General features: G+C 43.2%; 1 protein-coding gene across 1 annotated transcript in view; it reads right to left on the minus strand.

Moving 5' to 3' along the window:
• Positions 1–23416, minus strand: part of LOC136864263 (trehalase) — a 467477-nt gene that overhangs the window by 16315 nt on the left and 427746 nt on the right. The window lies entirely within an intron of this gene.

Below are 23416 nucleotides of genomic sequence, written 5' to 3' on the forward strand. Positions count from 1 at the left end.
AATCCCGCCCATGGAGCTCTTGGTATAGCTCAAGAAGGTATGGGTGAAATTTATGTTCATGCAGTATTCGCCAAACGGACGGCTGGCTGGTGTTCACCTGTCGTGCAATTGCCCTTGTACTGATGTGTGGTTTATTACGAGCTGCCTCCAGAACGGCCTCTTCTGTTTCACCCGATGTTACGGGCGTATCGCGGGTTGGTGATTGGTCGGAAGTCACGCGTGTTGTCCTTAGGCGTCTTTCAACACGGCGGATTATCGTAGCAGCCGGGTGTCGCCTGTCGGGATACCGTTCCTGGTACAGACGTAGTGCCTCGCACGCGTTTTGTCTTGCTTCCCCATAAATGAGGAGCTTGTGAACGTAAATCTCTGTGGAAAACATGCCGAATGACAGCATATTTTACAGTACATTCAGGCTCTAACCTGCGGAGTATGCTCAGGGCACAAGCTGAGTAACAGCGTTATTCTATTGTTTGAATGTGGCAAACGTGGGCCTGTGTTTACGTATTCAAACATCATATCGATGCAAAAATATTTGAACGATGCAGGATTCGAACCGGCGCTGGCACATTCCGTCTATTGCTAGGCGAACGCCTAACCACATCCGCCACGCTACACTGCTGGAAACATGCTGGTAGTACGACGAGAGCAGAGTACATACGCCATACGGTTCGGTGTTTAAGACATTAATTACTGCACTGTTACCTAGTTTTATGCACTGATCCCCCTCTTCGTTACACCCGGTCACGAGGCACGACACATTAACATAGTTACATGGTAAAAGGAGGTTGCTACATGATTTCAAGGCGTCTTGTTTTGCGAACGGATGAGGTAACATTTCGCCAGGGTTCAGAATCGTGTGCAAAATGTGCTCACTGAACATTTGTGCCATACAGTACGCCTTCAGGGGAATAGCACCCCTATAACCATGTGCACGTTAGTAGGGCTGCAGCAAACGATATTGGAACGGGCTGCTGAATCCCACTGTATAGTGAATCATAAGAATAGTATGTTGATAGAGAAGAAGCATCAAAAGATTGCATGGACGGTAGAAAATAGCAAATCGTAGCAAGAAGATATAATTTCAAGTGTTCAGGCCTTGCATGCTCCCTGAAACTTGCCAGTACAGCATACAGAAAGAAATCGAATTAATACGTAGGAGAGGTAATGCAATTACTACGCAGTAAGGGTCTAATGTATTTAACAAGAAGGTACTGAAGTGATGTAGGCTTTCACGGCCAGTATCGCGCAGGACCAACCACAAGAGGTTGACCGGTCCCACCGCCAGCTCTTGCAGTGTTTCTTCTGCCTGAAATGGCGCCATTATCAGAGCTTCTGTGGACTCCCTACCCGGTATAACCACATGCCCTGTTTCACGGAAGACGCCGACCCACTGCAAATAGTTGAGTGACCCAGTTGCTCGGTTCCCAACTTCAGGGTAATGGTTTCGAATCCCATCGACTTCGGGTGGGCTTTTCGACAGAATAAGCAGGTGGCGATGGGAAGGGCATCTGATCATGAAACTCCGGCCAAAGCCATAAAAGGAAGAAAGCGTCAAATTCTAATGTACTAACGATGAAATGTATCACGTTGAGGTCCAAAAAGAACGATGTTACTGTTATTATTGTGAGCAACAGGCAGAGTTCAAGAAACTATAAAGACAGAGTTTTAACGTTTAGCATCTATGGAAGAATGATAAATAGTACTGATCACAAAAGTTCACCCCATCTAAATTAAAAGCGTGGTAAACTATTCATGTATATAATATAGTGTGGTGATGCAACATGCGTTCTTCAAGAGTTCTTACACATCTGAGAGTTTACCACTCCGAAGGATTTCGCTTTTGTTTTGCATGGCGTGGACTCTTGTTATCAGTAGTTCGGCTCCTAGGTTGAACGGCCAGTGTCGGAGCCTTCAGATTAGATTGTCCCGGGTTCGATTATCGGCCAGGTCGGGGATTTTAATCGCTTCCGGTGAATTCCTCTGACTCAAGGACTGAGTATTTGAGTATGTCCCATAGGCACATTCCTGAACATAACATTTTTACATAACGCACCACACTATTAACCGTCACAAAAACACATATATATGAACAGGGTTGGCGTCGAGGAGGGCCAAGTTCCGACCCGCGACCCACCAAGGCGAGGGAAAAGCGGAGGAAGGAGATTAATCTTTGTGATCAGTGCCGTGCCTGGATCTTCATTTGCTCACCATAGTGCACGTTCAAATACTGATCTGACTATTCAGAAGCAGATGCCCTTCACGCCTCGCAAATGTGAATTTTGCGTCGTGGACAAGGTTTTTCACTAGCACTAATATTGTGCATGTGTTCTAGACGTTGGATGGGGTTTAATTATATTAGCAGCATTGAGTTTTCCCGATCTCGAAACGGGATAGCTTCCTCGTGAAGTCCAAATACAATATCACTCTTTAATATGCATTTGTCCAATACACGCGTCACAAGCAACCTTGCTTAGTTCTATCATGCAAGAAAAGTGACTAACGGCGCTTAAGGCAATTTGTAGCGAATGTTTCCATTTAAACTCCTCCTAAAAGCAGACAAGTGCACCCATTTGCAGGCAAAGTGCACATGAACTTCCACGCCGTAATTCAGTTATGGCAAGTTCAAATCCCACCAAAACGGGCACAGGGTAAAGGTGGAAGTCCAGGGCGTATGACGTAACAATAGTAGATACAGTGAGTAGAGACAAAATACAACAGTGCAACATATACGAGGAGCATCGTTTCAGAACGTATTAAATGCACTCGACTCGAGGCCAGGATATCCTTTGATGTGGTTTTCCGCCAGGTATGATACGTTCGTTAACGCTGTTGAGTTAGATCAGGCCATATTGTGTTCTTTCCCATAGGAATTTAGTACCGAGCTCGATAGCTGCAGTCGCTTAAGTGCGGCCAGTATCCAGTATTCGGGAGATAGTAGGTTCGAACCCCACTGTCGGCAGCCCTGAAAAGGGTTTTCTGTGGTTTCCCATTTTCACACCAGGCAAATGCTGGCGCTGTACCTTAATTAAGGCCACGGCCGCTTCCTTCCCACTCCTAGCCCTTCCCTGTCCTATCGTCGCCAAAGGACCTGTCAGTGCGACGTAAAGTAACTAGCAAAAAAAAAAGGAATTTAGTGCTGAAAAACACGATTCGGATCAAAACGTATTATATACACTACGGCGAACGGTTCAAACCGTATTATGTTCACGATACGTTTTCCAGCCTGCATTTATCCCGTCCTTTTATTGGCTGCGGGTTGTAAGGGACTGTGAAGGGACTACAAGATCTGTGTCGGTGCGACGTAAAGCCAATAGCAAAAAAAAAAAAAAATAATAAATAAATAAAGAGGGTGATTCTGAAGAAAAACGAGAAAAGTGGTTAATCCCATGTTACAGTAAACTTGGAGCCTGCTTGCAGGTTTGATGACCCCTCAAAGCGATTCGTAACACTTTTGAAACGAGGCACAGGCCTACGGCTGGACCAGATACATGAACCTCCCCTAATTGATAAACAGAGATGCTAAAAAAACAACAGGCTATCAAGAACCTTCTGAAAACAAGATATGAAGACAACTGGAAAGAGTTCGATAGCACTAAACATCGGTTCAACATCAGATATAGGTAGGCCGACTCATGACGGCGACAACTGACTGTGTTCACGGGGAAGAAGGATGACTTGCAAGACTGTAAAACATCCACATACCGTCAACGATGTGTACATGATGCGCCGCATCTAAAAATTAAGTCGATAAAAATACCACGGCGTCCGCCTCTGTGGTGTAGTGGTTAATGTGATTAGCTGCCACCCCCATTCCATTCCCGGCTCTGCCAGAAAATTTGAAAAGTGGTATGAGGGCTGGAACGGGGTCCACTCAGCCTCGGGAGGTCAACTGAGTAGAAGTGGATTCGATTCCCACCTCAGCGATCCTGGAAGTGGTTTTCCATGCTTTCCCACTTCTCCTCCAGGCAAATACCGGGATGGTACCTAACTTAAGGCCACGGCCGCTTCCTTCCCTCGTCCTTGTCTATCCCTTCCAATCTTCCCATCCCCCACCAAGGCCCCTGTACAGCATAGCAGGTACGCCTGGGCGAGGTACTGGTCATTCTTCCCAGTTGTATCCCCCAACCCAATGTCTCACGTTCGAGGACACTGCCTTTGAGGCGGTAGAGGTGGGATCCCTCGCAGAGTCCGAGGGAAAAACCAACCCTGGAGGGTAAGCAGATTAAGAAAGAAATAATTTTTTACAAGTTGTTTTACGTCGCACCGACACAGATAGGTCTAGGAGCGGGAAGGAAGTGGCCGTGGCCTTAATTAAGGTAAAGCCCTAGAATGTGCCTGGTGTGAAAATAGGAACCCACGGAGAACCATCTTCAGGGCTGCCGACAGTGGGGTTCTAACCCACTATCTCCCGAATACTGGATACTGGCCACACTTAAGCGACTGCAGCTATCGATCTCGGTGAAAGAAAGAAAGAAAGAAAGAAAGAAAGAAAGAAAGAAAGAAAGAAAGAAAGAAAGAAAACTACCCTGGAATCAAATGAACGTTTCAAATCTTATTATGTAAAAAAATGGTTGTATCAAAAGGTATTTACTTCAGTGAATTGGTTCAAAATGTATTAAGTGAAATGTTATAATTAGAATAGCGCCTTCATGTATTGGGAAGTGATTTCAATCATGACTGATTTCGGAACATAACATCAATACCTAGATCTTGCTGTTTAGAATTTCGACTGTCTTATTTGGTTAGGATGTAAAACTTGTTTTTTAGCTTCCTTAATTATGATCTGTGCACTTAATGGAATTTGAAACGGTGCTCCTTATACGGTTTATGTTGGTGACCACATGACTATGTCCCAAGCACAGAAATAAATGTCATCACCTCTCACTAATCTCTTTCAAGTATTTTTATTCAATAATAAATTACACTACGTGCAACCGTATCCTCCGCCACACTAATACGCAGTTTCCTATACGAAGCGATAGCCCCATGAAATTATTATTAATTTTTTATTATTATTATACAATAAATGTAAAGAGAGGATACGGTTAGGTTCACATAGCAGTGAGCTTGCATTCGGGAGGTCATGGGTTCGAATCCCACCGCCGGCAGCCCTAAAGATGGTTTTCTTTGGTTCCCCATTTCCACACCAGGCAAATGCTGGGGCTGTACCTCAATTAAGGCCACGGTCGCTATCTTTCACATCCTTTCATCGCCGAAAATCTTCGATGTGTTAATGCGACGTTAAACTACTAGTAATAAAGAGCGAATAACGAGATAAAGCTAGTATTTGATACATTTACATAAATAATAATAATAAGAAGAAGAAGAAGAATAAAGCAAACCACAATCTCTTTAGCACGGGAAAACGAAACGCAAAAATAAGGTCACTTCTGTTTCACTAATGTAATTTTTTCTAATTATTTTAATAATAACAACACGTAAAACCCATTCTCTGTGCTTGAAAGTGAAACACAATAATAAATGTTATAACCTCCGTTTTATAATTTACAATGTATTATTATTACAGCGATAATAAGCAAATCATAATTTCTTTTGTGCATGAAATAAAAACAAATCTACAGGTTCATTCATCTACGATGTTACACGGAAATAACGTCTAAACCATTAAAGATATCGGTATTTTGTTTTCATGTTCGTAAATGATACCCAGGGGCTTATAAAATAATGTGCTTGGTGTGATTAATAACGGAGATATTGATACTAACTCCGTATTTTTAAATGGAACGGCACAAATTCATGCAGATGGCTTAAAAGTTCAACTATGTACAAGTTCAAATATGTAAGTATATTCAAAATCGGACATTTACTTTTTGATATATCAGTAAGAACAACATGTGCGGTTTTGAATGTCGCATCAGACAGCATGCAGTCGAGGAAGGACATACTGACGCGCAAGCAGTTTCCTGGTGTGATTTCATTCACAGAGTGTATACCAGGCATGTAAGCATATCGTACAGATGTGATTGGTTTGCAAAGTGTGTATGACAAGCGAACTCATGACAGGACATGGAGGGTTGATGTTTTTATAAGGAATAAACAAATACTTTGGTACCTTTGAGATAGGCCACGGCCGACGTCCTTTCCAAATCCTTCCCATTCCCATCCGTGGGGGAAAACGCCAAACTGAGCGAACCTGTTACACATGAATTTCAGAACAAACAAAAGAAACTTTAATCTCCCTTCCCCGTTGTGTGTTCGCCAGTCACACAATAACGTTGCACACCCAAGGTATGTGACACAACACATCGCACAAGTCGAGATCGACCTCAATGTATTGAACGTCTCCGAACTTCAGACTCTCCTCGTATTTTTTGATCGGCCGGGTGGCACATCAGCTTTGCTACCATGTCCCAGCCGATCCCAATAAAGCAAGCGGCCGACACCAGCACTTGGAAGTCAGCCTCCCCGATATACTCTCCACTCCTATCATGACCACCTTCGCCACCACTACTACCACCATGATCTCCACGCTCACCCGCCCCCATCATTCTTTCACTACGATCGTATATTCCCATCCTTCACCAGTAACGTACTCATCACACCCTACGCAACCCACCTCTGAACGCCCCAGTCTTCTACATATTCCACCCCGCTACTTCAATCGCCAGCAAATCGACGACGCACCTGCTCCAACTACAGAAGCCGCCGCACCGCAACCATCGTCTCAACCGCCATCATTGTCTCAACCCTCAATGTTTAGTTGTGTCATTCGCAACGTTGCCACCAACATCACTGAACGCGAAGTCCTACATGAACTTCACGCATGAGGCGTCCCAGCACGCCGGGCGTTTCGCATTATGAACTCTTCTGGTGCCACCTTATTAGTACGCCTCCATCTACCGACAGAAGACGCAGTACTTCGCCTCATCTCGAGTGGAGCGTACATCTACAGACGCCAACACAAAGTGGAACATTCTCGCTCCCCTCCTCAACCTTTCCTTAGACATCACCCCGCCACTACACGTCGTCGAACCCGGCCAGCCCATCCTCCCTATCAACCTCGTTACCACCCTCGTCCACCCCATAACCCAATTCGTCCCTTCTTCCACACACCTCCGCATACAGATCTCTACAGACTCCTTACAACTTCACCATGTAATATCGTCGCCGCCCTACAACTCCTCAAACCTCAGCTTCACCCTAGCACTCTCGTCTAAACTACACACCCTCCCTCACATCTCCCTTAATTTATTTACTTCCTTTTTCTCATCTTTTTCCTCCATCACACCTCACTCTTTTTTTTTTCACCTCTCCCGGCCCGAGAGAGCGCGTTACGCTCTAGGGGGCCCGCCCCGCCCTTTGCGCGGAGAATGAAAGAAAAGGGTATGTGACGGTACCGTACATCGTATTATGTGTACGACAGCTAAATACATGCCTGGTATCCGTTCTGTGGCTGGAATCAATGCCAGGAAACATCTTGCGTGCCAATACGTCCTTGGCCGATCGCACGCAGTCTGATGCGGCAGGCAAAAGCCCAAATGCGTTTTTTATTGATATCTCAAAAAGTGACTGTCCGATTTTGAAAATACTTACATATTTGAACTTGTACCCAGTTGTACTTTTAGGCCAGCTGTATGTACTGGTAACGTTCCATTTAAAAATATGGAGTTAGTATCAATATCTCGGTTATTAACCACCTCATGAAAATAAGTAGCACATTATTTTAAAAGCTCCTGAGTATCGTTTACGAATATGAAAACAGAATACCGATATATGTAATTGTTTAGACGTTATTTCCGTGTAACATCTTAGGTGAATAACCCTGTATGGCTATGTTGATCAATGATGGCGTGGCGCGTGCGAGGACTGACCTTTGAGCTCTGGGCGCAGGCTCGTGGTAAAGCCACCAGTGACCGTTTTTTTTGACTACGCTGTATTAACTAGACAAGAAATCTCTCCGAAAATCTTTCCGCCATTCACTTGTTTTTTTTTTTTTTGCTAGGGGCTTTACGTCGCACCGACACAGATAGGTCTTATGGCGACGATGGGATAGGAAAAGCCTAGGAGTTGGAAGGAAACGGCCGTGGCCTTAATTAAGGTACAGCCCCAGCATTTGCCTGGTGTGAAAATGGGAAACCACGGAAAACCATTTTCAGGGCTGCCGATAGTGGGATTCGAACCTACTATCTCCCGGATGCAAGCTCACAGCCGCGCGCCTCTACGCGCACGGCCCACTTGTTGTCAGGAAGCGTACGTATGCTGCTGGTTAGCGGTAGAAAACTGAACCGATAACAGCGAATGCTCGCGTTGCTCATCTCAAGTTTCCTGAGGAGTTGAATAATTAGGACGCCTCAATAATGACATCAGCCATTTAATGAAAGGTTCTCTTTTATCATCTGAGGTCTATTCTCTTTTGCTATCGGTTTTCCGTCGCACCGACATACACAGGCCTTCTGGCGACGACAGGATATGACGGGACTTAGACTGGAAAGGAAGCGACTGAGATCTTAACTGAAATACAATCCCAGGATTTTACTGTGAAAATACGAAACCACGAAAAAGAAATCTACAGGGTTGCTGATAGCGGGGGTTTGAACCCACCATCTCAGAAATACGTCTCCCAAACCGCGAAGCTAACTCGCTCCGTTTTTAGGTCTATTCATTCACACACGGAGTGCAGCAATACCAGAAGCAAGTTGACTGTGCTTCGTGTGTGAAACGCTATTTAATACAGCATAGCGTTCATACGGCGCAGTTCCCAAAAGTTCGTTCTAATTTTGCTTGTGGGATGGAGATGCAGTTGCCAACACGTTACGTTGTCTCTGTAGGTTGACCGTGTAGCTATTAGAATACACAAGGAGGTTGTTACAGGGAGTTCGTGACCAACAGTCGCGGTTCGTCATATCACTTAGAGGTCGTTCCAGTTTATTTTAAATGTGTAAGTGTAAGTTTTCAATTCTGAAAAATAATAAGGAAGTTTCCCTTTACAATGAAATCGCTAATAAAACAACTGTCTACAGGATCAGTTGTAAGAAAAGTAGCATAAAAATTACAATAACAAACTGTGCCCTCTTAGCACAAACTCTAATGCTCCACAAATCCTTATTCAATGTATTATTCTATTTAACACATATCAATTGTTTTAAACTTTTCGTTATGAATATGTACTGAGTTTCTCTATTCATTATCCACTGTATAAGAAAGTTCAATTTCCCAATCAATGACAGGCTTAAAGCATTTTTAATGTGTACCGTCGAAGTTTCGTGCTTTGTTTTACCCTGTATGCTAGATGATTTAAATTTGCCATTCCTGTTTTAGTCCATATATCCTCCCCGCCAAACGACAAGAATGGTAAACAGCACAATTAACAATTATTTTCACAGCCACAAATCCAATTATGTTTATCAAAAACAGATGAATTGAATCTACGTGTAAACTGTCTGCTTTTACTTTGTACAGTTTTCTCTATGTTAAGTACTGGCGTGAGACGTCCTAGCTTTTTAATTTCTAGCTTCTCTTCTGCTCAGTGCAAGCTGAAGGTTTTATCAGTAAATTGGACTCTAAATTCATTGCGAAAAATCACTACTTGAGTTACATGTGAATTACAATAGCAGCACCACTACGCATTCCTGACTGCTATCCATGAGGATTGCGAACCAGTTTCTCCAGACAAAACTTTGAGACATCAGCAGTGCAGAAAGGGGATACGCGCTCATGAAAAATGTTTGGTTGCAGAGCGAATACGCACCACTCACACTCTGCTGGACTAAACAGAAACTAAGATGTATGGCTGTCCATGCAGAGAGTTGTAAACGGACGAATCACTGCTCAGAAAGAATAACTTGAAATCTCTTCTTTTTTTTTGATAGTGGCTTTACGTCGCACCGACACAGATAGGTCTTATGGCGACGGTAGGATAGGAAAGGCCTAGGAGTTGGAATGAAGCGGAAGGATATAAAAATAAAATAATAAAAATTGGTGCTTGCGCAAACCTGCAACCAGGCCAGAAGTCGCCAGTGACTGAACTTAAAATCCGTAGACTATACAGCGTGGTCCACAAGCCCCTTATAATTATGTTTTGTGCAACCCGTAATTTATGGAAAACTTAAAAAAATATCAGTCCCTGTTCTTATGCAGGGTCACTACAACGATATGCTTGGGTTTAAACCAGTCTATACACACGGAATCGTTGGCGCTAATGCTTAATATAATTATAGAAACGTTAATGAATGAATGAATGAATGGTGCAGTCACAGCTGCGATTAACACTTACGTTAGAACAGGGCGCGTGGATTGATCTATGAACATATACTGTACAAACTGAATTGTTAGGCCTCGCCCTAGCTAAGGCTACAAGAGCACGCACCTCTATGTTCAAGAAACCAGGTCGTGCAGAGGCCGATTCAAATCCCAGGCAGTACTTTTATGTTGCCGTCTATTAAATGTGGTTATGGTACGAGCACATACCGACTCATTTGCAGAGGACTGATATTTATTTGGCTCTGAAAAGGTCCGTTCGTAACGTATGTTACGTAGCAACGTTGTTGTGAAATCGTGATACATCCAAAAAGAAGACCGTTTTCATCGTTTGTGGTGTTCAGCCAGCATTGAAGCTGGCATAGGGTTGCGTTGTCTTCAGAATGGACACACTGTGCCGCATATGGGTACAATGGAAGCTGCGGATACCTTCAGAAATGTCTGCACAGAGCAGGATTCCAATCGTGAATCATTTTCAGATTTCAAATAGGATTTTCACCTTCCCCAACCATTCACAATGACGACACAGTCCCTAATCCCTGGAAGTGCGCTACTAATGCATGCCCTTTCCACCTCGACATTTAATTTCTAAGTCATATCTCTGATTCCTACTTCACAGCGTTAATTAGCATTCTATCACAAGGGATCACTTCGCAAAACATATCACCTTGAACCTATTAGGGGTACCTGTATTTATTATAAGAGCACGCAATACAGAACATGTTTGTGAAATGGAGAGAAGAATGTACACTGATGAGCAATTGAATTACAGATGCCTGGCTAGTTGCGTGTAGCAACCCCATTCACCCTGATGATGATGGCAATGTGGCGTGACAGGGACTCCACAAGATACCGGAAGCGAGGGAAGTCGTATTGTTCCATGACCACTGCACAGTCTCCCATAATGCACAGAGATTGTTCGGAGCAGGATTAGCGGCACGCACATCTCTCTTGAGAGAATCGTAGATATACTCAATAGGATTGAGGTCGGGGTTGACATTAGGGTTCAGGCCAACATCCTCATGCCCGTGGAGTTCTCATCGAACCAATCAGCTACAATTCGGAAGCGACTAGACGGTGCATTGTCTTACTCTACGTACCGGTACAGATCTCCTGCAGTGTGCTGGAGGTGAACATATGGGTGGACATGATCTGACGGCAGGTTCCTTTACCGTTCGTCGGTGAAGGATGTTGTCAGATGCACCAGAGGTCCTATTATATTCGACGTGAACAGGCCCCATACGATGATACAACCACCTCCGGCCTGAACTGTACCCTGCTGATAGGAGAATCCATTGCCTCGAGTGGTTGATGAAGCACCCGTACTCTACCATCAGCATGTACAAACGGGTATCACAACTAATTTGTCATTGTGATATTCATCTATGCATTCAGAGTTCAATGGTGGTGGTCCTGTGCCACTGCCATTCTTTGTGCCTTGTGACGTGCGGTTATCATTGGTACAAAAGCGAGACGCTGGGTCCGATACCCCAATGCGAGGAGGTGGTGCTGGATGGTATGGCTGCTCACACTTCGTTGTTGCTATTTGTTTTTTCTACGTCGCACCGACACAGATAGGTCTTATGGCGACGATCACTTCGTTGTTATCCAGCACTGAATTCTCGAGTAATCTGTTGCATTGTGACCCGTCTATCTGCTCTGATCATCCAAGCCAATCGACGGTGACTCCTGTCAACAATACGTTGTGCCCCACGGCAGCTGACCCTGGCGATGGTGGTTTTGCCCGAATTACTTACTCGTCGTCCACTCTGGACACGGTGGCCTATTACCTGCGTGACTTCAGATATGGAATAGTCCATACTTCGGGACCGACAATGTGGTCGCGATCAAACGCGCTGAAATCGCGTGTCTTACCGATCCTGTGCTCACCTGTTATTCACACGGCCAGTATTACATTTGTAGTATTTGTTCCTGGGGAACTAAGAGGCTAGATCTGCGACACACTGGTCCATGATTTGCGTGTACGATAAATGATAACATTTTGCAGACGACACGCCGGAACTTGTAATATGAGTCAATGTGGTAACTTTTTATGACATTAATTCTCTAAAAATGTGTGCGGAACAGTAACATCCTGCAAATTTGATAGGTGACGAAGTTCTATTGTTGTCAGTGAAAATACACTGACTGACAGAGCAAATGCAACACCAAGAAGGAGTGGTCAGAACTTTATGCCAATTGCAGGGTAGACTGACGTCACTGAGGTATGCTCATTATGTGAAATGCGCCGCTGTGCTGCGCACGTAGCGAACGATAAATGGGACACGACGTTGGCGAATGGCCCACTTCGTACCGTGATTTCTCAGCCGACAGTCATTGTAGAACGTGTTGTCGTGTGCCACAGGACACGTGTATAGCTAAGAATGCCAGGCCGCCGTCAACGGAGCCATTTCCAGCAGACAGACGATTTTACGAGGGGTATGGTGATCGGGCTGAGAAGGGCAGGTTGGTCGCTTCGTCAAATCGCAGCCGATACCCATAGGGATGTGTTCACGGTGCAGCCCCTGTGGCGAAGATGGTTGGCGCAGGGACATGTGGCACGTGCGAGGGGTCCAGGCGCAGCCCGAGTGACGTCAGCACGCGAGGATCGGCGCATCCGCCGCCAAGCGGTGGCAGCCCCGCACGCCACGTCAACCGCCATTCTTCAGCATGTGCAAGACACCCTGGCTGTTCCAATATCGACCAGAACAATTTCCCGTCGATTGGTTGAAGAAGGCCTGCACTCCCGGCGTCCGCTCAGAAGACTACCATTGACTCCACAGCATAGACGTGCACGCCTGGCATGGTGCCGGGCTAGAGCGACTTGGATGAGGGAATGGCGGAACGTCGTGTTCTCCGATGAGTCACGCTTCTGTTCTGTCAGTGATAGTCACCGCAGACGAGTGTGGCGTCGGCGTGGAGAAAGGTCAAATCCGGCAGTAACTGTGGAGCGCCCTACCGCTAGACAACGCGGCATCATGGTTTGGGGCGCTATTGAGTATGATTCCACGTCACCTCTAGTGCGTATTCAAGGCACGTTAAATGCCCACCGCTACGTGCAGCATGTGCTGCGGCCGGTGGCACTCCCGTACCTTCAGGGGCTGCCCAATGCTCTGTTTCAGCAGGATAATGCCCGCCCACACACTGCTCGCATCTCCCAACAGGCTCTACGAGGTGTACAGATGCTTCCGTGGCCAGCGTACTCTCCGGATCTCTCACCAATCGAACACGTGTGGGATCTCATTGGACGCCGTTTGCAAACTCTGCCCCAGCCTCGTACGGACGACCAACTGTGGCAAATGGTTGACAGAAAATGGAGAACTATCCCTCAGGACACCATCCGCACTCTTACTGACTCTGTACCTCGACGTGTTTCTGCGTGCATCGCCGCTCGCGGTGGTCCTACATCCTACTGAGTCGATGCCGTGCGCATTGTGTAACCTGCATATCGGTTTGAAATAAACATCAATTATTCGTCCGTGCCGTCTCTGTTTTTTCCCCAACTTTAGTCCCTTTCGAACCACTCCTCCTTGGTGTTGCATTTGCTCTGTCAGTCAGTGTAATTTCAGACGCGAGTGCTCACTTGCGGAGAATTAAATTTGTGAAGTGTATTTATGTTTAAAATTGAATGTAAAGAAAAATTGTGTTAGCATTAAGCAACAAACTCTCACGAGGAATACTACGCCATTAGTAATAAAGGTTTACACTGAAAATCATGTTGGTTAACATGGTAGGCTTAACTACGAGGTAGGTAGTGGTCTGCGATGTCGTAGAACATCACTACCATATCAGCTGAGACAAGGTCTGTAATGGATTTCATTATTAATTGAGGGTTTATTACGTTGTCGTGGTAAAGTGTGTACAGTGACTAATTTTATGCTAATAGATTTTGTCATGTAACGATTTAACCGTTCTTTTGTGTATCAATATATTGCGTGTGGATGTAATTTGGAATGTAGTGTGTAAATATGAGGTGTGTCTAAAAATCATGACATGGAAAATAAGTCATGTAAAATGTATGCCGGTATCGGATAAAGGTCATCCAAATCCCTATTCAAATTATTAGGAATGCTTTAGGAATATCCCCATGTGCAATAATAATAATAATAATAATATTATTATAATAATAATAATAATAATATATAATGAGTGTTAGAAATGTTTGCGGGTATCGGGTAAAATTTTCCGTTAAACCATATTGCAGTTACAATATTTTGCATTAGTAAAAGTTTCCAGATTTAAATACCATTATTTTATTCGTGGTATGTTTTTATGTGGGAGATTAATGGTTATGGAACAAGACATAAATTTCCAGTAAATATTTTGGAGAGGAAAGGCATCAATGTCACATTTTGCAGAATACTTTGAGATTAGATGGTGAATGTCAAGGCCAGTGGAGATTAAAATGAAGATGGAAATAAAGAAAGTTGAAGCCATGAAATTAATGAATCACGCAGGCTTATGTTGATACAGTATGCAGTAAGTGCAATGATAAGGATAACATTAGTGGTTGTAATTGAATTCGGGAAGAGAAGTTATGCCTGTGGATGTAGGAAGATAATTGGGTCGCGGCAGCAACGGAGCATTTAAAATGAATATGTCGGAGCCTGTACTGCTGTATGATCTCGAAGGATAATATATAATGAAGCTTCTACGGATAAATTTAGTGCAATGGTTAATATAGAATTTATGTTTGTTTAAAAATTAGCTCCACGCATTAATTTGCTATTCCATACAACGGAGCCTAGCAAGGTGTGATTTGTCACATACGCATGTAGGCGAGCCAAGGGCGATACCATTATTGGAAGGGATACATTTGAGACTGCTTCAGACAGAGTGCCGGTTCATTGTCTGATATATAATAATAACAAGAAGAAGAAGAAGAAGAAGAAGAAGAAGAAGGAGAATTGAAGACTCTTTCGTAAATGGGAACCTATAAATATGTTGGATCCCCAAGCTTTGGTGTTTGAGATGCGGATGATATCCCATTGTTGTACATAATTATAAATATTGATGTGATATTTAGACTGATTTACATTTCACTCGTATTGTTCTTTGAAATTAAGATAGGACTGGGAGTTGTTTGGTTTCATATCAGAGTGCAGATTTAAATATGCAGTGTTATGTAATATTATTTATGCAGTGTTCATTTCAGACCTTGCAGGCGGCTGATTATTCAACATCCATACAATCGGAGAGATCATTAGTTTGATCTAGTTTGACAATTTAACTTCAGTTTAACATCGATGGTATTGATTATTGAACTCTTTGACAGTTTAACTTTAGTTTACCAAATACAGTGATAGTTTTACTTTAGTTTATAAGACTGAGGATGTTTATTGTCATTGGTAGTTTACCCTAGTTTACCAGATTGGTGATAATGATTATCAAACTCGGTTAACTTCAGTTTTACAGTGATAGTAGTGATTAGAAAATCCAGTTTACTTTCATTTACAATGGGAATGGTAGTTTATTAAAGCTAGTTTCTAATTTTTTACTATAAGTATTGGCATTGATTACAAAATTAAGATCATTTATATATTTTTATGGATAATTGTAACGATTAATGTCAGATTGCGTTATTTTGCCAGTGATAATGGTATTTATTATAAATTTCAGTTTGACTTATGATGCCATTCATAAAGGGTTGAATTTTCGATTCATTTCTTTTATTTTTTACGTTCATAAAAGGTGTGATAATATAATTAACATTCATGGGTGCTTATTATATTTTCCATTCACAATTTTATTCTAACAACCTGAAAGTTAGTTGTTTATTAGCTCAACATTAACTATAATTTCATTAATTGATTTGTGGTTCAATGGAACATTTAAAGTAAATTAATCTTTTAAATGGTAAATGTAACATGTTTCCATAGTGCCTGGTTGTGACACAACATGGTCGGATCATTTTGTTTGTCAGATTTTACAGTAATCAGCGTTGTTGAACTTCAGCACTATGCCTTGCAGATGAGCAAGTTAACTAATTAATTACATTAATTATAGAATGGTTGATTAAAGTAAATACAGGCTGTTTCGATTCGACTAAAGATCCATTCTGTGGCAGGGGTATCCTACGTGATATTTATAATCGGTGGATAACCTTAGTTAAGGAAAAACTCAGAGTCCGGCCAAAAAAGCTGAATTTTCACGGGTTACGTGAATCAACCTCGAAATCCGATGTAATAATTTTCAGATTTTATTTTATTTTCCTTTCTTTCTTTCATAACAATGGTAAATTTAAATTCGAATAATTCAAGAAATAACGTAGAGGCTTACTTTTAGTTCACAATTCACATAAAAAATGTTGTAATCTGTGATGTAAAATATTCCTTCGTTTATTGATGCTTCACATCATTCGTTTAACTTCCATAACTTCATTTTCACGAAAAATAAGTGAAAATTTTTCCCACTTCTTGGATTTTATTTCATGTAGGCCTACGGTAGATTTCCTTTCATAACCAGTCGATCTACGTCAATAAGTAACAGAAGAGCCCGAAACCCCTGAAGTGGAAGAATCTCATGACATGCTGCCGGGCACATCTGTTGATAATAGACATGGACGGGTGCAATATTTCATGTTTACTATGGTCCCCAAACAATAGAACAGGAACCAGCTCTACCAAGAGGAGTTCTACTGTATATCTTGTTTGCGTAAGCGATGAGATAATCGTTTATATGAGCATATCACGCGTAGTTACTGACTGTTATTTACATCACATGCTTTTCAACTCGTGAGTTTAGGCAGAAATATAGAATGGTGTTTGATGTTCTTCTTAACTACGATAGCAACCCCTCCAGAAGCGACTGAATTTTGACGGTCAGATCTACTGTAAATACAGTCCATTATAACATGGTATTGTGAACTTCAACCAAGTTGGTTTCTGTTATGCAGGCAACTCATATATTATGCCGAGACATAGATTCTGTTAAGCTGTTGCGTTTTGTATGTGACCCGTTGGCATTCGCACCGACACAGATGTGTCTTATGGCGACGATGGGATAGGAAAGGCCTAGGAATTGGAAGGAAGCGGCCATGGCCTTAATTAAGGTACAGCCCCGTCATTTGCCTGGTGTGAAAATGGGAAACCGCGGAAAACCATCTTCAGGGCTGCCGACAGTGGGGCTCGAACCCACTATCTCCCGATTACTGGATACTGGCCGCACTTAAGCGACTGCAGCTATCGAGCTCGGTTGCATTCCAATTTAGGAACCAGATATAAGAGAATTTCATTTCCCGGGCTGTGGCGCTCAGACGGTTGAGGTACTGGCCTTCTGACCCCAACTTGGCAGGTTCGATCCTGGCTCAGTCCGGTGGTATTTGAAGGTGCTCAAATACGCCAACCTTGTGTCGGTAGATGTACTGGCACGTAAAATAAATCATGCGGGATTAAATTCCGGCACCTCGGCGTCTCCGAAAACCGTAAAAGTAGTTAGTAAAGCCATTATTATTAGAATTGCATGTGATCGTTAATTGACATTTTGGAAGAGATCTGACAGTAGATATTGTGGAATGAAAGCTTTAAGTAGTGTGATGATACGTTGTGTGAAGCTGCTGGTGCTGCATGGTGGTGCACTGTTGTTAGCATCTAGCCTAGCTGTAAACTGAATGAGGATCTGTGTTGCGAGAGTTGAGTTTAAGCTCTGGCGACGTTTGTGTGTTGACACGTTTCCAAGCTGTGGTCTGGCTGAGTGGCGCGGGCGAGTTATATAATAGGGCGAAATTTTCTGTGTTCATTTCTGGCAGAGATTGGTAAGTTCGATTGGCTGTAGTGCCATGGGGTTTAGGGTGCAAGTTATCTGCTGATTTCTGAAGCAGCTGTTTTTAATATTAGGTACCGTACAAAGGACAACCTTAATAATGTGCAGAGTGACTCTGTCCGCAGTTAGCAGAGATGGACGCCGTTTCTTTCGCTTTTTACATTCGGAATAATGGTGATTTCCGTCACATTCACGCAACTTGGATTAAGGTGACATATTTTTTGTGTGTCCGAACCTTTGACATTTTGGGATGTCAGACTTCGTTTCTCGTAACTCGACTTATAATCGCACGCTGGTTGCTGGTTTGTGCTTCTCCGTTACTGTCTTACTCGACCACGCATATTGGTATAGGTTGCTTATTTCAGTACAGAAGTCTGAGCGCTTTCCTTGTTGGAAGATTGCGTGCTTTGAGTTCTTCCTCTGTATCTGAGAATGGGACTTTTGGGATTCTTACTTCGGGGTTTTTATTGTTTGGATCTCTAATGATGTGGAACTGTAACTGCATTTCATACAATAATTGGTGACTAGAGATAATATTCTGTTGTGGATGAACTGATTTTTAAAACCTTACCCTCTGTTGAGTTGTGTAATCACCGAATGTTGAGAACTGCAATGATTTGTTAGCAATTCGTCCAGGAAGTTTGGTGGTTTGTTATTGGATTTAGAGTTCGTATCTGAGGTGGTTGCACTTTTGTCATCCTTTGGTTCCAGTAGGGTGTATCTATTACAAATATCTATTACTGTAGATTTACCGGGGATTTTTTGTGGGTACGGGCGGCAGATAGAGTGGTGTTTGTATCAAACTTGGCATTTGGTAAGCCTACTTGTCATCGTTAGCTTGGACAACATTGCCTATTGCCGTATAATGCACACGTTAGACAGTACAAGTTTACTTGTTTGTAGTACCGGCTTCGTAGATAATAAAAGCAAAGCAAAGCAGTCATCTCCGTACAGGCCATGAAGGCCCCTGGCGGGATGGAAGGTGCCCGTAATCTCGGCACTTCGTGGGATGGAGTGGTTAGCCCTAAGCCCGGCCGCCTTCGCCCCCAGGAATTAACCTGGTACTCATTTTTGTTGTAGGCTGAGTGAACGTCAGGGCCATGTGCACCTCCGGCAGTGGAAATCTCGTTTCTTAAATTTTACGACTTACTGACGAGGATTCGAACCCACGTCCTCCCGGGTGAACTGGGCACGCTTTTATCGCCTTGGCCAGACAGCCTCTCTTCGTAGATAATAATAATAATAATAACGACTGGTCACACTGTGACTTATAGTTTGTTGTTGTATTTGTTGGCGTTGCTGCTGAATAGGATGTGGGTGATTTGAGGACTGGATATTATTTATTGCAACAGGCTGATTCTGACGAAGTTGGCGTTGAGGCATCTGAGGATATAATTGTTGGATTGAGTTGGCCTCTTCGCTAGTTGAATAACACGTGCTCATTGATTCACTGATGAGAAGCACTGTATCAGGGATAATTATATTGTACATGGTTTGAGAAAACAATTACATTATTTTTAACGACAGGGAAGTTATGTTGGAATGAGTCGCTTTGTTCGAATATCGAGACACCCGAACACACTACCACTGAACAGAGCAGATGAGAACTTCTTGGAGCAAGGTTAGCAACGAATTGAGAAGTATGGGAAAGTGGGACGGAACTTGTAAGCCTAGCTACAGTGTCCCTCGCCATTATGATAGCTTTTTTCTCCTAGCCGGCAATTCGCGTGCAGTGGCGATCACTTTGCTCCCCAATTTACAAATGGAACTAGCGACCGATCTAATCCTATTCCGGAATCTACAAACCCCAGTCCAGGCCTGGATTTAGGGTGCTCGACGCCCTGGACACAGCCCACTTTCGTGCAACTTCCTATTTTTTTAATAAATGAAGCCTACAGATTAGTAATATAAACCGATACTTAAGATTAAGGGTAGTTGATTACTGGTCAATAGCATACGCATGTGTAAGGTTAGATTATGAAGCAGAATACATTTGGAAAAGTGAATAAACTGATACAAAGAAACTACTTAACGGTTTTCAAAATTATAATGTTAAAATATGTGCCAAGTTTTAATAATGCGGTAGTAATAATTAGGGGCTGCCTAACCAACGCGGTAAAGGTGAGTTCGATTCCCCCTGAGGAAGTCAAAACATTTCGAGACTTGGTTTCTGCTACTGGAGGGTCACATATGCCTGTGGTTCACTCAGCCAACGTTAAAATTGAGTATCAGCGCAAAAGTTGCCGGGCATAGAGCTAACCACTCTACCCCACCAAGTGCCGAGGCCCCGGTTAGTGGAAGCCTTTACCTTCCACTCCTCCAAGGGCCTTCATGACGTATACGGACATGGCTATGCTTCTTTCATTACGATAGTTTATGTTTTTACTTGCTTATTACTAAAATATTAGAACTATATAATTTTAAATAAAAATTAAATGGATTCCCCCCCCCCATGGCACCACAGCCCTTGAAGGGCCTTGGCCTACCAAGCGACCGCTGCTCAGCCCGAAGGCCTGCAGATTGCGAAGTGTCGTGTGGTCAGCAAGACGAATCCTCTCGGCCGTTATTCTAGGCTTTCTAGACCGGGGCCGCTATCTCACCGTCAGATAGCTCCTCAATTCTAATCACGTAGGCTGAGTGTACCTCGAACCAGCCCTCAGGTCTAGGTAAAAATCCCAGACCTGGCCGGGAATCGAACCCGGGCCTCCGGGTAAGAGGCAGGCACGCTACCCCTACACCACGGGGCCGGCAAATGGATTAACATTAAACAAATTATTACTGTACAGTAAGCAATAACAAATGATAACGTTTTGGTGAACTTTGCGCCCCCACAAAAGACATGACTGATCCCTAAATGTGAGGGAAATCAATAGGACAAGAAATGACATCTGCAGAAGGTGCAATAGATCACGACTGGTTGGAAAGAACCAAACAGACACAGCTGTGGATGTGAGATCTTTTGGGTTCAGCACTCGTGAGGTCCGTGGTTCAAGTCCTAGTGCTGAAAGGAGACGTCCGCGAATATTTCCACAAATACCTAAGGAATGAATCAGTAATTGTACTTTCACCCCTGCCCCCGAACACAAAGCGAAGTCCTTATGGTGTATCTTTTTTAAATTGTAGTCATAATTCCTTAAATAAAAGTGGCATGTAATAAACTTGAGAATAATGCTTCCATCAATCTAGCATTGATCTGCATTTAGGGTTATCGCCCAAGTGCTTGATTTCCTATCAATTGTTCACCTAATCTTTATTTACATTTTTTTGAAGAACTTGAAAATGTCTCGAACATTTGCCTTGATAAATGATTCCAAGCTCGTTCTATTAATGTTTGTCCCAATTTGTCCTCCTGAATTCCAACTTTATCTTCATATTATTATCATCATTCTTACTTTTACAAACTCCACTTACGCTTATTTGTCTACAAGTGTAATTCTACACCATCTCTCCGCTGACAGGTCGGAACATACCGCTTACTCGAGCAGCTCCTCTCCTTTCTCCCAAGTCGTATTAGCCCAAAGTTTGCAACAGTTTTAGTAACATTACTCTTTTGTCGAAAATTTCCAAGAACAAATCGTGCTGCTTTCCTTAGGATATTGTTCAATTCTCATGTCAAGCAATTCTGGTGTGCGTCCCATACACTGGAACCAACTCTAATGAGGGTCTTACTAGAGACTTACATGCCCTCTCTTTTACTAAAACCCCTAAATACCCTCATAACTCTATGAAGCGATCTGTAACATTTGAAACTACATTAATGCGATTTTCCCAATGAAGATCTTTCCTTACATTAACACCTAGGTACTTCCAGTACAGTCAGGCCACTTGCATACTCGCAGCTCCCAGATCGTTTTACTCTTTCCTGGCTTGAGAAACGGTCAAGAATTTTCCAGCTGTCACTTGTCTGCGGAGTGAGCGAGAGATCCCCTAGGCATAAAGCCAAAGCAATGTGAGCGAGAGATCCCCTAGGCATAAAGCCAAAGCAATGTGAGCGAGAGATCTCGTAGGCATAAAGCCAAAGCAATGTGAGCGAGAGATCCCCTAGGCATAAAGCCAAAGCAATGTGAGCGAGAGATCTCGTAGGCATAAAGCCCAAGCAATGTGAGCGAGAGATCTCCTAGGCATAAAGCCAAAGCAATGTGAGCGAGAGATCTCGTAGGCATAAAGCCCAAGCAATGTGAGCGAGAGATCTCCTAGGCATAAAGCCAAAGCAATGTGAGCGAGAGATCCCCTAGGCATAAAGCCAAAGCAATGTGAGCGAGAGATCCCCTAGGCATAAAGCCAAAGCAATGTGAGCGAGAGATCCCCTAGGCATAAAGCCAAAGCAATGTGAGCGAGAGATCCCCTAGGCATAAAGCCAAAGCAATGTTAGCGAGAGATCTCCTAGGCATAAAGCCAAAGCAATGTGAGCGAGAGATCTCCTAGGCATGAAGCCAAAGCAATGTGAGCGAGAGATCTCCTAGGCATAAAGCCAAAGCAATGTGAGCGAGAGATCTCGTAGGCATAAAGCCAAAGCAATGAACGTCATACTCCGTGAGTTGGAAGTAGTCGGGGAACTATTTTCAAGAAAATTAAAGCGATTTCGGCACATTTAAAGCCCCAGTTTGAATGGCACAAAGCCAAGAGTATACTAGAATTTTCCAGTGTGAAATTCCACATAAATCTCAATTGAATCGGTCATTTGGAAAAGGGCACATGTCCACTTTTTTCCCAAATGCATGTTTTCTTTTATTCCTGTAGTTGATATGTAGACGCATTGATCCACAGGTCTAAGGCTTCTACGTATGGAGCACGGGATCTGACAATTGAGTCATTCCATTCGAGAAGGTCACATATCCCGGTGCATGTCCTTTTCCAATGGATCGCAGTGACACAGAGGCGTTGCTTGTATGTTGCAGTTGTAAACATGGCAAGCTCAAGTGATTGTAGTGACAGTATAGATTCTGATAGTGCTACAGTATGCAAGAGAAGAAAGAAAGTAGTTAACCGCACGAATTATCAGCCTTTTCTAATTAAAACGGCTAAGATTAAAGGATTGTCTCATATTAACCACGTTGGTAAATCTATTGATGCTAGGAAAACTGGACCAAGCTGCAGGTATGTCCATATTATTATTATTATTATTACTCTTATAGGAGCTACATACATTATATTTATGTTATACAAAATATTTTCCTTTGCGTTTTAGATGTCCCAGAGGGTGTTTTAACGGATTGAGGGAAGAAGATAAAATGACTATTTTGGGCTATGTTAATAACTTTGACACTATAAATGCACAGGACATATATTTACTAAGTTTTATTTACTTTAAGGAGATTTCAAGAGAACGAAAGAATCCAGAGGCTTCTCTTAAGTGCGGTCACTGTCCAGTATTCGGGAGATAGTAGGTTCGAACCCCACTGTCGGCAGCCCTGAAAATGGTTTTCCGTGGTTTCCC

This window comes from Anabrus simplex, chromosome 2 (genome assembly GCF_040414725.1).
Source record: "Anabrus simplex isolate iqAnaSimp1 chromosome 2, ASM4041472v1, whole genome shotgun sequence".
In the NCBI taxonomy this organism is placed as follows: domain Eukaryota; kingdom Metazoa; phylum Arthropoda; class Insecta; order Orthoptera; family Tettigoniidae; genus Anabrus; species Anabrus simplex.